General features: G+C 41.9%; 1 protein-coding gene and 1 long non-coding RNA gene across 2 annotated transcripts in view; one reads left to right on the top strand and one right to left on the bottom strand.

Annotated features, from left to right (window-relative positions):
• Window positions 1-15,735, bottom strand: part of PRKCE (protein kinase C epsilon) — a 657,089-nt gene that overhangs the window by 25,221 nt on the left and 616,133 nt on the right. The window lies entirely within an intron of this gene.
• Window positions 1-15,735, top strand: part of LOC138148801 (uncharacterized) — a 124,874-nt gene that overhangs the window by 47,175 nt on the left and 61,964 nt on the right. The gene's annotated exons all lie outside the window — the stretch shown is intronic.

Genomic DNA, 15,735 nt, shown 5'->3' with positions numbered 1-15,735 from the left:
TAGATAGATAGATAGATAGATAGATAGATAGATAGATAGATAGATAGGTAGGTAGGTAGGTAGGTAGGTAGATAGATAGATATAGATATATATCCACCAAGCTAAATAGGGAAGGGAATAAACATTTATATGGTGCCTACTATATTCCAGCCACTGGACAAAGTGCTTTACAAATATTATCTGATTTTATCCTCACAATGAGCTGTTACTGTCCCCATTTTACAGTTTATGAAACTGAGGCAAACAGAGGCTAAGTGATTTGCTCAGGATCACACAGCCAGTGTTAGAGGCCAGATTTGAGTTCGGGTCTTCCTGACTCTGGTCCAGTGTTCATCTACTGTACTACCTAGCTTAGAAAGCATCTACAAATATGAAGAAGAATAGAAGTTCATAGGAAATGCCACTCAGGAAACGAATTAGCAGTAAAATCCATGGTCTCAGATGTCTACACATAAAAGCACAAAGTATGGGTGAGAATAATTTGAGAGCTTAATACAAGGATGTAAAGTTGACTTCATTTGTATCACTGAGAATGGCTGGATAAAGCCAATGACTAGAATATGGATCCCAATGAGGATACTTGATTCCAAAGAAACAAGTTAGGAAAAATAGGGTGTCAGGGAGCAAAGTAGAATTATAATCAATTAAGGCAAAATACTCAGGTGAGGAAATGCAGGAACCATGGTTGGGAGCGGGGAGGAGAGGAGAAAAGCATTGCAGAAAGCATCTGGCTGAAGATCATTGGAGAACAGAAACAAAAGCAAGATTGTAAGAAGAATATACTACATCACGGATGACTTTGACAGAAAGAGAAAAAGCTGAGCAGGTCAGCAAACAGATCACGTTGGGCACCGAGGCATTATATAATAGTGATGGCAGATTGCCCAAATCTGGATATTTGCTGGCATTCTCTTTTTACTAGTAAAAGCAAAGCAACCAATGATTTTTGACTTGCCTTAATAATGTTAATCTCATCTTTTCAAAGTGGGGTTTTTTACTTGGGGTCTGTGAATTTTTAAAAATATCTTTTGATAACGATATCGGTTTCTTTTATTTGTATTTAATTTTATGTGTTTAAAAAGGTTATTCTGAGACGATTCATAGATTTCATCACAATGCCAAGGGGTCCCATGACCAGAAAAAAAAGTGAAGAACTAAATTTCATTCTTGATCTGATTTTAACCCACAAGGAGAAAATATTTGAGGGGGGGAAATGAGAGGGGGAATTTAGGAGGAAAGTAACTTATATCATCTTAGATTTGTAACACGGGGTGGCGGGGGGAATAAGCTATAGTCTCGACATGTACCCTGATTATATGAGATCAAATATTAGAGGGTTCAGAGAAAAGACAGCTTGGATTCCATGTCCTAAAATTCTGCAGGTGACATTACCCCCTGAAAAGAATGGGAAGCTCTTATTAATAAGAGAAAAAAATTCCACTGAGGAGGAAAAATAGTGGGACCTATCTAAAAAAACTTGTGGGAAAAATACATACACATGCATACATAGATACACATATCTATAGATATATGCATACATGCATACACGTGTGTAAATGCAAACACAAAATCACACACATAGTTAATCCTCATTCACAGATTCTGTATTTGTGAATTTGCCTACTCTCTAAAACTTATTTGTAACCCCAAAATCAATACTCATGGTTCTAAATTCATGGTCATTAATAGAAATGTGCAGAGGGGTAGAAAATCTAAGTCTCTGACACTATCTTCTTGTTTTTTCTCTCAATACTATAAACAAGAATCCTCTTCATGATCTATTTATTACTATGTTTTTCTCATTTTTGTGCTTTTTGTTACTGATTTTGTTGTTTAAAATGGCCCCCAAGCATAGTGCTGAAGTGCTACCTAATGTTCTTAAATGTAAGAAGGCTATGATATGTTTTATGGAAAAAAAATACATGTGTTAAATAAATTTCATTCATGCATGAGTTATAATGCTGTTGGTTCTGTGAGTTCAATGCCAATGAATCCACAATATAGTATATCCATAAAAAGGAAGAGGAAATTCACCAATCTGTATGTGAGGCTAAAGGAGATGTTTTGATCAGAGACTTGTAGGAACCTAAGCTTGTATTTCTCTTAGGAGTGATAGCTCATTCTTCATTAATTCAGTGTTTTTGGCATCTTCATAATTACTGTGAATGATGAGAATTTACTGTATGTATCAGAACTGGAAGATGACATTAGTAAGCCACTGTCAGTGATCTCTGAATAAAAGAGTCTGCAGGATTGGAGAGGGGCAGAGTCTGGATTTTCAAAACGGAGAAGAAAGTGGAATCTATAAGTCATAGATTCTCATTACGAGGCAAAATTCTAGAAGGTCTAGTTAAAGGTCTCCTTGATGGACATTTAAAAAGGAAGTGGTGATTACAAAGAGTCTAGAGTCTTCATTAAGAACAGGTTATGCCATGCTAGCCATATTTCTCTTTAATGCAAGGGTTATTTGGCTGTTAGATAAGAGAGTTACTACAAATACAGTTTCCTATTTCAGCAAAGAGCTTGATAAAAATCTTTCATACTATTCTGGAAAATATGGAGAGATCTAGGCTGGACATGTAAATGCTAGTACATTTAAGGGGATCCAGACTGACTGCATATTTATTCCAAGAAGAGTAATCATTAATCTTCAATGTCAACATGTCTCTAGCGGAGTGCCCCAGAGAGCTATCCTTGGCCTTGTGTTGTTTGACATTTTTGTCCATGACCTGGGTAAAGGCCTACATGACATGGTTATATAATTTTCAGATAACACATAGCTGGACAGGATATGCAACACACTGAATGAGATAGTGTCCACAAAGATAATGACAGGTTAGAATGTTGGGCCAGATCTAAAAAGATGAAGCTTAATAGGAGTAAATGTAATGTCTTATACTTGAGTTTAAAAAAATCTGCTTCACAGGTATAAGGTGGAAGAGGTATGGCTGGATGGCAGCTCATATGAGAAAGATCAGGGCTTTTCAGTGGCCTACAAATTTCAGGTCAACAATATGGTGGCCAAATATACTAATGCAATCTTAAGTGACATTAAGAAAGACATAGTTTCTAGAGCCAGGGAAGTGATAATCCTACCATATCCTACCCGTTGGTGCCACATTCTAGGACAGTAAGAAGTTAGTGCACAAATGTAAGTAACTAAGATGATAAGAATCATCTTAATGATAAGAAATTATTAAGATGAGAATCATCTGAAAGAACTGAGGACCTTTAGCTTGGAGAAGAGAAGATGTAGGGGAGGACGTGATAGTTGTCTTCAAACATTTGGAGAGCCATCACATGAAAGAAGGATCATACATATTCTGCTTAAACTGGAGGGCAGAACCAGCGGTAGACAGAAGCTAAAGAGAAGTCGCTTTAGGATCCACGTGGGGAAATACTGTCCAACAGAACACAGTGCTATTCAAATGCAGATCTGGCCATTTTGGGTGGAAGTGGGTTCCTCTCCGTAGGAGGTCTTTCTGTGAGGGCTGCATGCACCCTAGTCATGCTCTTGTAGAGAAGATTCTTGTTCTGGTTCAGGCTGGAATAGATGATCTCTGCAGTCCCTTCCAACTCGAAGGTTTTGTGATTCTATAGTAAGTTCCCATGGGACTTCTTCCCTTCATCTCATTCAAGTAGCAGTTCTTAACTTCCCAATCTATTCCCATTCTATTCCTCTCCCATCTATGCCTATGAACCTAGAATGTGGCTGTTGTAGGTATACCTAAAGGAAGCCACAGTAGAACTGGGGGAGATACAGAGACCGGCAACCATAATAATCTAGGAGTTGGGGGTGCAGAAAGTCTTCCTGTATAAAGCTAGACTTTTAAAAAATCAGGCTTCTAGTATAAAAAGGTGAAAACTGCCACGGAACATGACTGAAGACTCCAAAATCATGAAGGGCATGAGGATGTACATGGGTCTAGTTAGCAAATGCTAGAAGTTGAAGGGGAGGGGTACCCCCCCTTTGAAGCATTAAGACAATTAAATATAGGACAACTGTCTTTGTTATCCTGACAGATAGCACAGGCTAGAAATGGAATGTCAGAAAGTGTAAATTCATGAATGGTAATGTGTTACACAGAATGTCTGAGACTTTGAGGTGGATGTTGGAAAGGATGACAATGGTCTTCCCTGAATGACCCCTCTGTGGCCCTATCAGAGACAGAATCTTGGGGGGGCAGAGATGATAGGATGTCTACTAGGGCAGGTCAATATTCTTATGTTCACATCACCATTCCCAGCCCATAGGTAGACAAATGTGTTTAGGATATGTGAAATAATTAGAAGGCAGGGCTTGGCATAATACGGGTGTAAGGAAAGGAAGAGTGCTAATTATTTAGGCTTCTCCAATATCCTATAATGGTCCCCACTGGCATTCCCAACAGAGGGGAAGCTCTAAGGAATTCTCTTTTGGGCCAATTCTTAGGAAAGGTTGGGAAGAGGAGGCTAGAACAGAATAGACAAAAGGGTCTATGAACTGACTCGATTTTCATCATCCTTATATTCTAGTCTTTTGAAGGCAGCATCCCTTCATACAATCTCTTTTTTTAGAGGCCCAGTCCTCTGATGTTGGGAAGGGAGGAGCCCTGTTCCTTTCATCAATAAAAATATGAACATAGCATATAAGAATTATACCATGTGCTATACTGTTCTATCAATATTTCACATGTCTGTCTTGTCTCTCCAAACAGACTGTTAAGTTCTCTGAAAGTAGGAGCCATGTTGCACACCTTTCTTAAACATCTCCTGCGATCCCTAATGCAAAGCTGACCAACAAGCACTCAAAAAATACTCAAGAAAATGAACTGAAATATATCTTCTGTGTTGTTACTTCCATGCCTCTGGTCATGCTTCTTCTTACATCATTTGGAACTACCCTCCTTCCCTCTCAACTCTCTACTCCACTGATCCAAGCTCTACCCATCCTTCATGAACCAGCTCAAATCCCATCCTTTCCATGATTGATACTAGCTACTGGCTGAATCATTTACTCTCTCTCACCCTCTGTTTCCTCATCTCTAAACTGAAGGGATTGGGCTGAAGTATGAAGGGGTGATCTGAGTTTCCTTCCGGTTCTGCCATTCCATGATAATATGAAGCCTTCTCTCATCACTCCATCCCATACATAAAGCTCTCCTTTCCCTGAATGACTACGGCTTTTAGAGTCTCTGCTATTCACCCAAATCCCTTAAACATCTGCTCCAATAGCCTGCCACCTCCCCAAAGTCAGAGACTTTGACTTTTGTTTTTCTTGATTCCTCTGCAACTTCTATCATGGGACTGAACACAGATGGAGGTATGTAGGTGTGTATGTGAATACATATTTATTTAACAAATAGATAAAGACAAATCATGGTCAAAGAATCACAGAGTCTGAGTTCCATAAGCAAATATCTTGGACTTTGGGGCCTCATGGTCCCCAAACCTTAGCAATCACTGGAAATTCTGAGATTAGCACAGGGTTAGGTCCCATCCCAAGGGATTGCCAAGGTAAAGACAGAGTTAAAGGTAAAAATGATTCACTGATGACTGTCCATTGACCTTGCGATACTTTGATGCCACTGTAGTGGGAATTCTCAGGGGAAGAAACAAATGCAGATGGTCCCCCTGCACAATTGTAAAAGCAGAACCATAAAGGCTGTTTAGCTTATAAATATTTGGAAACCTGCAGTTCTGGGAAACATCCTCAATACTTCTGTCCTTTCAGTGCTGGGCAATCAAAGCCTCAGACAGCTGCCCTCAGCAATAACACCTCAGAGAATAAAAATAAAGATGAGAGAGAATGCATATGATAAAATAGAGGGAGCTACGGACATGGGGGACCTGGGCTTGTTAGCCCATGGCATGAAAGGTTCTTTTTGTGATGGCAGCGATGTTTGGCACAAGCAAGCTCACTCTTTCAGTATTATAACAGCAGGAATTCCCCAGACTGTGCTGACCATGTTGGGGTTGGGTCTGAACAATATAGCTAAGCGTCCTGTTTCTCTCTTGCTACTGGCACTCCATACACATCACTTTATCTTGGGAGTGGGAAACCTGCTGCCTTGAGGCCACACTTGAGGACCTATTGGGCCACACGTGGCCTTGAGGCTGCAGGTTCCTCACCCCTGCTCTATTTTGCCTGTTTCTCTGGTCCCTGAAGCCTGTTTTTCTCAACTCAGATCTCTTGTCTGATTCTGACCCTTTGCACCTGGATAGTCTGCCAACTGATCTCTGAGGATTCCCTCAGCTCTGCTGGGAGAATCAGCTTTGGGGTCCATCTGCTTCTTGTGGCTTCCCCTTTCCTGGGTTACTGTGCCTTACATTGTAATTTCTGAACCTCACTTTTGTCTCCTTTCTTATCATACTTGTTCCCCATAGCTCAGAGCTGAAATTAATCTGTTCCTCAACGGGCAAATGCCCCGAAATGCTTTTCTCAGTATAAGTCATAGGGAAGACGGAACAAAGGTGAGAGGGCATCCAGTTGCCCACTAGGGAGTCCTAGTCTAGGGATGGCATAAAGCTGCTCCTCTGGCTGGCTTCCTAAAGAGTAGAAGGAAGTGATGGCTCCATCTGTGGCTCAGCCATCTGCTGAAAACAGCCCATACTGCATAGACTCTTTCCCCATAGCCTCCTAACCATAGTCAGAGCCCTGGCTCTTCTGAGCTATGCTGGTTTGACAAAACTTTATTGCTTTTTACTTTGGGGGGCTTTGTCTTCTTTTCTAGAGTGTCTGGAAAATCCTATGAATTAGGCATGCCACCAGCTCTCAGGAGCCAGTGACATAGACCCTTGTCATCAGCAAAATGCTGGGAGATAGAGAATTTAATCCCTTTGGGGATTATATTATATTATATAAATCCTTTGGGATATCATTGAGGCCATTCCCCTGCCTCTTCAAGTATATGGTAGCCCATTAAATTACTTTGCCCTGTTACTCGCAATCTCTTCCTCAGTTCTCTAGCCTCCATAACAGGGAAGGAGTCAAAATCAATGGTATCTAATCATTTTTCTGACTTTTCAAATCAAATGAGATAACTACAAATCTTAAAGCACTATTTAAATGCTATCAGTATTACTGTCATTATTATTTTTATTCTCTATCTCAAAGCCCTAAAGCATTGTGGGGGGTTTGGCTTTGGAGCAGGACGCTGTTGGATCCTACCAGTCTTTTCATGATGATTCTGTCCCTGGGTCTCCCTGATAGCCTATGTGAGTAAGGGTCTGGGTGGAAGGTCTTGAACTCATTTCCCAAGATTTTATCTCAGCATAGACCACTTCATGCAAGGGCATGCACCTGAGTTCTCTGCTCAATGGTTACTGCCATGCAGCGCGGATGGCTGGATGGAAATCAATCATGATGTGGAAGGGACGCCTCCAAGTTACCAAGCCTGAAGGCTGACCTACCTGGAAAGTTTTCCCATATTGGAAGCCTTACCTTAAAGAGGGGCATTCACACTGAAGCAAACTTGAAAAAAGAGAACATTCATACAAAGAGAAATTTACTTGGCCTGCATTTTCCCTTTTTCTCTTTTGCTATGACTGAGAAGAAATCTGGGAGGATGTTTTCTCCCTCCCAGACCAGCTTCCCCTGATCCTGGTGGCACAATATTGGGAAATCATAAGTGCACCAGAAACTTGGAGTCTAAAAGGTTTTTTTTTTGGTTGTTGTTATTTGGCATTTCTGGGATTTTTCAATAGAGTGCAGAGAAGAGAAGCTAGACCAAGGGCAAAACATTCTGCCCTCTAGCTATGGCCTCTCCTCACTTGGAAAGCAACAGGACCATCCCTTTGGGAAATTCAGAAGCTGAATATAGTCTTGTTTCTTAGTATTTACAAAAGTTACCAACCGCCTCCCTCCCCCAAAAAAGATTTATTTGGAACAACAACAAAATATACTTTCCATTAGCATCTAGACACAGGATGAACACACACATGTATATTTGTGACCGGTTTTCTGGACGCTGCCATATAGGTTCTCCTGCTGACCACTATAGCACTAGAATCTCTGACATGTAACAAACTTCTGTCCAATGCCCATCAGAACCAATCCCCTGCTTCAATTCAAACTACCCCTGACCATGGATCTGAGTGACCTCAGGAGTCACAAAGCCCCTGGTGATGGTGCATTGCTTGTGTGAAACTAATTGACTCCATGTAGGCCTTTAAGATGAGAGTGTGTGCATGGCTGGAAGCAGGACACGAGCATCTGAAATCAGCTTGAACCACAGCCTTTTAAAAGGTGCATTGTCTGCCATGAAGGATTAATGCAGTGGAGACCAAACTGAAAGCAATATTCACTGCACCAAGAGTCACTGTGGTGGGGAAGGGGTGGGGAGAGAGGAGCATGGTGCCGATGTAGTTAGCAATCCCTCCTCCAATAACCTGGTAATGACTCATCTATGTACACACTGAATCCCTAGAGTGGAATGTAAGCTAAGCTTCTTGAGGGGAGAGACTGTTTGTGTCCCAAGCACCTAGTACCCTGCCTTGCACAGAAGTTTCTTGAATTGAATTGAATGGTGTGGGGCCAGCCAGGGGTAAGACAAACAGGAAAAGATGACTGTAATAGGGAAAGCAAAAATCCTAAGAAGTTAGAAGTCTAGAGGGGCCACTGGGGAAGGGAAGGGAGGCATGGAACCTGACCAAAGGAATGTACTCTACTTGAGTCAAAAGATCTGGGCTCCCCAAGTTCCATTTCTGTAACTTATTCAACTGTTCCACTGGGTCTGGGGTCTTATTGATTGAAAGTTCCCTCCAATGATGTAGATTTTTAGCTCATCCATGCCTGCCCATCCTGGGCTGTTCTTGTCCATTACTTCCTGTAAGTTTACCACAAGGGATCCACCTAATCCACACTTTTCACTACCTTGGTCTACTCTAATGTCTCTTATAGCTCTAAGATTCAAGGATTAAATGAAAGGCCAAGCTTTGGTTATGAATCGTGAAATATTGCCAGAAAAGTCTACTGGAGCAGGGATAGAGTTTCTTAGGAAACAGACAGAAATCTCAGTCTGGGGGGTTATCTAGAACTGAATGGAAGAGAGGTAATTAAAATGCACTGTATCTTTCCTGCCCACATATGCATGTACAGCTTGGGATATATTCTATGTTTGTTATGCTATCTGCCAGGCAGGCCTTACTTAAAGGTGTCTCCTTAATGATTTCTTTTTACCTGGGTAAGGGCTCAAGAGGATAGAAGGGACCACAGGGGTTTGCTATAAACTATTTAACAACTACAGTTATCCCTTCCACATCACAACTCTCCCTATGGAGGTTTCAATATATCACGAGTTAGCATAAGAAATTAAGTGGGAATTTTGGGGGGAGTTTTGCAGAAGCCACAGATGACATGTGAAGGCCACAGACAACGTAGAGCCTAGGATCAAACACTTACAATATTACAAATTTTACAATAAGGTACTGTAAACACCTTATAAAAGAAAAAATTCAGACTTCTTCTCTGGTAAAAAGGTAAAAAATTTTATGTGGATTTTCCAGATCAAGGGGGCACCATGATGCAGAAGGGATAACTGTAATTCTTTCTTTCTAATCCAATTAAAATCATAGTTTATAAGCCTTTTCCCTCTCTCTGATCAATGAAATCAGAGAGAGGGAAATTTCTACCCTGAGTGACCAGGAGGGCTGATGAGTCACTAAATCAATCCTGACTAGACAGAGGTGGATCAACCAAATTCACTAGTGGTGATAGGGGGTTGGGAGGGTAAGGAAGGTGAATGAATGATGAATGCCAACAGATGAATGAAAAGCATTTATTAAATGCTTACTATCTGTCAAAAACTGTGGTAAGTGCTGGAAATACAAATACAGAGAGCATGGCAATCCCTTGAAGTGAACTCAATGACATTCGAAATAGCAAAAGGGCATTGAATGTATATTTAGAAGGCCTGGGTTCAGATTCTGACTCTGCTTCTTACTAGTGTGTGTAAGTAATTTCTGAGGATTCCTTCTACCTCTGAAATTCTGTGATTCTGTAACCTTGGACAAGTCACTTAATTTGTAATCTCTAAGGTCCCATCCAGCTCTGAACCTTACGATTTTCAGGATTTGGCAAGTGCCCTGTGTAATGTTAATGAGGGCAGGATCAGGGAGGAGGTAGAGGTTTAGTCAAAAGACCCTAAAAACCATGAGCTTATCCAAAGGCCTCTAAGCACATGCTAGAATTCTCTCCAAGGGAACTGAAACTTGGTTGGTTATAAAGGGTTAATATACCTAGTATTGGCTTTCATTCCATTACTGGGGCTAGTTAACCTGGCATCAGTTTCTCAGGGAAGCTGCCTTTTCCCTCTAAAATTCTGTGGGACCCTCAAAGACTTGTGGAACCATAGTGAGCCTGGGGAAAACTTAAGCTGGGATTTTCGCCCATTGCCATGGTCTCCTACTTAGCTAAGACCTGCTTTATCTGGATTCAGGTATTATTATCTGAGTCTCTCTCTCCTTTTCCTTAACTCTGGCCTCCATTGAAATCTATCTTCATAAAAAAATTTCTAACAAATGAATTTAAGTGAAGAGGGTAGTGACTGATAAGCTGGCCTGCTGTGTCTCCCAGAAGTCTTTACTTTTTAAAGGGGATAATGCTTTCACCTAAGGGAAATGAGATCAGAGCAGTAAAGATGAGAGGAGGTATGCATAATGGAGAGGAGAGTCTGCATCATGCCAGGATGGTGAGGGAGACATTTGGAATGCCTAGAGCCTTCCCTGTGCTTCTCAAATCCCACTATGCAGGTAACTAGAATTTATGAGCTACCTGCAGGACACCACTGGGTTCCCTTCTGAGAAGAGAATATGGAGCCTGGGCAGTCAGTTATCTGAACTGCTACCCCTATTCTGGTTAGAGCTTTCCCAAAGGCTTTATCACTTTGAGGCTTTTAAAAAAATGTGACTTGAAAAGAAAATCACTCAAAAAAAATCAATGTGGGCTCACAGCTTCATTTGGAGAGTGGAGGTGCAGAGAGAGGCTACAGTAGGATAACATGCACATAAGACACTTCTTGTATTTTCCTCTGGAAACCAGCCTCTATATAACTGCAAAATAGATGTTTCTGTGTTGGTCTGGCCTGCCAGGAGATGCCATCCAGCCTCTTATCAGGTGCAGTCCATTTGGTCCATCTCAACTATGCACAAATGAGAGTATCAGAAAGAAGGCTTTGGGGGTCTTCAAGTTTTCCAAGGACTAACCTAAACTGTGGGATAGAGACGGGCAACCATGCAAGGGGGTTAAATACGGTGTGCGTTCTCTCTCTGTCTCTGTCTCTCTCTAATTCTTTCCCAAACTGGAAGTTACTGGGGTGAGGTTCTTCACACAGAAACAGCCTGGAGAATTTAAACATGCTTGAACACTTTATTAAGTCCTCTGAGACTCACAGCCTAGATCATTTTAAGGACCAAGGATCGAAGACACAGAGACAGTCAACATGGCTAGACTGGGTATATCTTATATCATTTTAATATTACATTTAATTTTTCAAGTCAAGTCAACAAGCATTTATTAAGCACCAGCTCTGTGTCAGGCACTGTGCCAAGCCCTTTGCCGTGCAAAGGAAGGCAAAGATTGTCCTTGCCTGCTTTTAAACATATTTTTGCCTTGTGCCTCTCTCCTTGGAAAATTGCGTTCCGTATGCTCCAACTAGGTCCTCAAATCAGCATGACTGAAATAAAATGAACCCAAGACAGAAAGTCGTTCAAAGCTCACAGCTGCATGAGGATGTGGAGGGGGAGATCACGAGAAGATGCAAGGTAGAGGTCCTCTGCATCTCCCCTCCAAACCATCCTCCACACAACTGACCAAAGGATGTTCACAAAGCACAGATCTTATCATCCATTCCCCTGCTCAAGAAGATTCCCTCTAGGACAAAATACAAGCTTTTCTCCTTAAAACTCTTCATAAGCTGGGCCCGATCTATGTTTCCAGATTGATTTTATTTTCTGCCCTCATGCATTTTGCATGCCAACCAAATTGGCTCACTTGCTCCTATAGGACGTTCCCTCTCCCATATTTGAGCCTCTGCATAGATCAAACCCAGTGCCTGGAACACCATCCTTTCTCATTTCGGATTCTTGGGTTTGCTAGCTGCCTTCAAGACTCAGCACTCGAGTGCCAGACCCTATGAAAGGCCTTTTCTGATTCCCTCTGGGTTTAGTGCTCCCTGCCATTGACCCACAATTACACTGTATTTAGTTTAACTGTATTATTTCCTCTTAATAAAATGGAAACTCTTGAGGGCAGAGACTCTTTCATTTTTGACTTTGTATGAATGGATGAAGGAATGTATGTATGTATGAATGGATGGATGGATGGATGGATGGATGGATGGATGGATGGATGGATGGATGAAGAAACATCTATTAAGTGATTGCTATTTGCTGGACACTGTGCTAAGTACTGGGGATACAAATAAAAAAAGTGAGAAAGTCCCTGCACTCAAAAGCTTATGTTCTAAGAGGGGGAGACAGTATGTAAGGGAAGTAATAGTCAAAAAAAGGAGTTTGGGTTCAAGGAATCAGACAGATTATTGATCCATAGGGCAGTTAACTGACATGCCCTTTTCAGAAGCAATGGATATTTGTATTTCCAGCACCTGGCACACAGTAAATATTTAATATGTGTTTGTGAATTAAATTGTGTCAAGATTTAAAGTCTGAGTAACATAGCTCTGAAAGTTGATTGGAATTCTTTGTCAGTGTCTTTTGTCTGCCATCTTCTCAGCTGGAACTCCTATCAACCCCAGATTCCAACTGGAATCACAGCCAGGGAAGGGATTGGTGACTCTGCCTCCTCTTCTTGGGGCAATGTTGGCTCAACAAAGAAGTCATTCCCCTAGGCTATGGATGTGGTATCAATGCCAGGGTGAATTATCTCTGGCTACATCTTTTCCTTTCCAGGCCAGGGCTGGGGATATCATTTCTCTGAAATGGCTACCCTATTGCTGCCCTAAAGTCAATTTCCCCATCTCAAAGGGTCTAGCTTTTGGGGGCTCTGCTTAGACACCAAACTACAAGAACAGTTTCGAGTTCTGAAAGATTCTAACTGTACAGGTAAATCCTTATTAGCAAAGATTTCCTGGAAGAACTAAGACCAGTCCTCTACAAAATTGTGAAGTAGAAAATTTGTCCCTCTATTCTGCATCTTTCCTCCCTCTGCCCCACCAGGTCCACCTTCTCTCACGCTCCTTCCAATATCTTTATCATATCTCTTCTTATGAAAAACACAACCTCTCATTCTTTATTCACCCTGAATAACATTTTTAAGTATGACCCCCTCATAGAGGGATTTGTTTTTTAACAGGGATCAAAGCCTTAAGATAAAGGGATAAAGCTCTAATTTCGGGGTAGGTGGGAGAGGATGGAGGGCTTTCCTAGTATTCTTGAAATCAATCATACAGCTTCCCTAGACTCTAATCTGAAATGATACTGGGAAAGACCTCCGTGACAAACATCTCTGTCTAAGACACTGATGTTTCTGGTAGATCTACAAAATAGTCCCAGTCAACACTTCAGAAACTTTCACTTTTCCCTTGTGACAAATTAAAACTTTCTGATTCTTTCTTTGGTGGGGAGTGTCATAAGCCACACAGTAAATTGCCTCTCCTTCCTGACTTTCCCCACATTGTGGTCTGTCTCCCTTGTCTTCTTTCTCTCCAGCCTGACTCTGTTGCCAGGGCCTTCACCCCTTTAATAGCCTTTGATTCTCTTCCTGGGGCTCTGTCTAAACAATTCACAGCCTTGCTGAATTAGCAGACAGCTGTTACCCTTGACCCCACCCCTAGTTGGGCCAGGACAGAGGCCCAATTAATGGCCTATCTAAACATTTTTTCTCTTCATACTTTCTTTCTGAAATAGCATTGCATTTCAAGCTCCAGTAGACTCATAATCACCCAATTTACCCTGGGATATTGCTCAATGCTCCTTCTGCTTACTCTCTCTGAATGGTCTACTTGATTCTTCTGCCCAGAGGATCCCTTCCCCTTGACTTTGTTAGCTATTATTTTATCTAAATTAAAAATCTTCTTCCACTAGTTCTGGCCCCCTTTAGCATTTCGCCTTTCTGTTGGCCCATGATTGGCAAGTTTTCTTGGAAATACGTCTTCCTCAAAGCCTACTCCAAATATATCCAGTACTAGACCCAGACCTAGAGTCTGACTTCAACCTTCCCAAAGGGAAGCCCATGGAGGGCAGGCAAAGGATCTAGAGAAGTCTTCATCAAAACCATCCCAGACTGAGCCACCCTACCAACCCCAGGGTAAAATTGTTCAGGGCGGAAAGAGGGACTAGGTAGAATCTCATGGAGATGGTGATGGTTTTTAATCAGACAAAGGGCACCCCCAAATCAGAGTTGTACTGGTTCAAGTTTTATTTTTATTAAGCCAGACCAGGCATAGGGAGCTCTCAATGAGCTAACTCCCTCTGCCAATTCAAAGCAATGCCTTCTCTGCAACACAGAGTCTTAGAGGGTTGTCTGGGACATTAAAAGGTTGTCATTTGCCAAAGGTTACACAGCCAGTAATTATCAGAGGTAGATGTGAACCCCGGCCCTGCGGATTTCAAGTCCAGCACTATATCCACTACATTTTGCTGCTTCTCATCTCTCATCTGTGATGGTTGAGGAACTGGGTGATCTAGGCAGCCCTATGTTTTGATTAGATATATATCACCATATGTAGAGTAGCAAATAAGTATTTTAAACACTGTAACACTATGTAAATGTGATATTATTATTATTATTATTTGCCAAGATTTGGTATACCAGTGCAACATGTCATGCTAAAACTACATTGAGCATAATCCCACATTTTCCAGGATCTTGCCATTCCTCAGGGGCATGGCAATGAATACCCATCACACCAAGAGAAGCATATGTTAATAGAGAATCCTTGCTGGCAGAATGCCAACTTACAGGAAGTTGGCAGTAATAGGACCATGACATTTGGCACCCGGAGTCACAGTTTGAGCAGGACCTTGGGCACCAAGGTCCCAGCACACCAGTTGAGAGACAGAAACTTCATCACAGACTCTTATCTTACACCCAGCCATCAGCCATCCACCCTTCACCCTATTCACTCAGCCCTAAATTCCCAGGCTTAAATGCAGGATTTGGCTTAAGAATCAACAAAATCATAATCTTTCCTCCCCTCCTTTTATTTTGAGGGAAGCCTGAATCTAAAGCAAAAAGACTTAGGATTCATTCCAATGGCTAGATAAGGAAATACTAACTTGGAAGAGCCTCTCTTCCAAATCCCAGTCCTGCTCCCCCACCCATCTGCAAGGCATTGATAGTCCTTGATCTTCAGATACTTCCCCCCTCATGTTTTCTCTCTCTTTCTTTATGGGTTTCCAAACTCTGATAACCCAACAACCTTTTTTGGTTCATGGTCTCTTCTGGCTTCTGGAATACCTGGGGCAGAGGCTTATGCAGAGGGTTTTAGAATTCCTGGGCAAGATGCTTGAGCATAAGAGACACAGAAAGAGTTCAACGGGGAACAAAGGAATCTCTGAAACAGGAAAGGGAGGCTTGCAGTCTTCTAAGAGCAGCTGCGTCTCATATTCATTTACCTTCTCTAATCTCAGCAGCCCAGGTGTTCAGGGAGGGGCTGCTTCTGTTTTCAGCTTCTGCTGCAGTGAGGGAGACTGGTTTTCCCCAGATGAACTCTATTCCTACCCAGCTGCCCTGCCCTGGGCAGTACCCCTAGTGCCCTGCAGGATGTGGGGAGGTGTTAACCAGCAGAGGCACTC

This window comes from Petaurus breviceps, unplaced genomic scaffold, assembly GCF_028583685.1.
Source record: "Petaurus breviceps papuanus isolate PSGF00001 unplaced genomic scaffold, PetGlider_PUasm1.0 90842, whole genome shotgun sequence".
Taxonomy (NCBI): domain Eukaryota; kingdom Metazoa; phylum Chordata; class Mammalia; order Diprotodontia; family Petauridae; genus Petaurus; species Petaurus breviceps.
The sequence above is the reverse complement of the archived record's forward strand: the minus strand, read 5'-3'. Positions and strand labels throughout refer to the sequence as shown.